Here is a 1,001-nt window from a genome sequence, read left to right as displayed (position 1 = left end):
CAGCCCCGATAGTCTCCAGCAGCCCTCCTCCACTCGCCGCCGTTCGCCGCAGACTCGCACGTCAACATCGATTCGTTCGACGTACCCAAGGCGAGACCCCTTCCGATCTTATGCTCATTGTCTACGTTTAATTCATCCCGTATTTTAATTATATTAGATGATGCATATAGCTTATGAATAATGCTTATGTGGTTAGTTGATTGAATCAGCTAGATTTATTTACTGCTTCTTGTTGTATTTTGAGAACAAATAGTAGTTCATGACTTTGTGGCTTTGTGCATCATGAAGCTGACTTAGTGACATGTGTGAGTGCGTTGACTGAATTAGGAGGTGGACCAGAGATCTATTGTAGGTCATGTTGTTGACTTAGAAAAACAAGAAGAGTGGGGATGAGGAAGTCCTTATTCATATGATCGGATATAGCTGTTGATGTATCTTTGAGGCTCGCCCCAGGATCCAGTGTAGCTTGGGATTGGTTTGTTAGGTCAAAGTGAAGCCAGTGTAGTCACTTTGGTCCGTGAATTTAACATTCACCCGAGGTTAGCTTGAGTTCGAACCAGGTTGAAATTGGATTGCGTGTAGCTCTCTGACCGATCCGGTGTAGCGGCGTATTGGGTGCACGTAAGGAATTTATGAACAGTTAGTTATCTGAGAATATGAACATTGACTATGTGTGAGAGATGGACTAGTGACCTGTTATTGAATGGTTAGTTGTATGACCTAGATTACCGGTCGATTATTATTTTTTTGTTCTTCTGATCTCTATCATAGTGGTGGATTGCATTTAAATTATTAGAATTTCAATGCCATGATTCTTTTATTATTATTCTTATTGCATTTAAATTATTAGAATTTCAATGCCATGATTCTTTTATTATTATTCTTGCATTGGTCATTCGACCGTTTTATTTTCTTCCATGTGGGATCTTGCCATGATTCTTTTATTATTATTCTTGCATTGGTCATTCGACCGTTTTATTTTCTTCCATGTGGGATCTGGC

The sequence above is a fragment of the Asparagus officinalis genome, chromosome 10 (assembly GCF_001876935.1).
Source record: "Asparagus officinalis chromosome 10, Aspof.V1, whole genome shotgun sequence".
NCBI classification, from domain to species: domain Eukaryota; kingdom Viridiplantae; phylum Streptophyta; class Magnoliopsida; order Asparagales; family Asparagaceae; genus Asparagus; species Asparagus officinalis.
Note: the sequence above shows the minus strand (reverse complement) of the source record.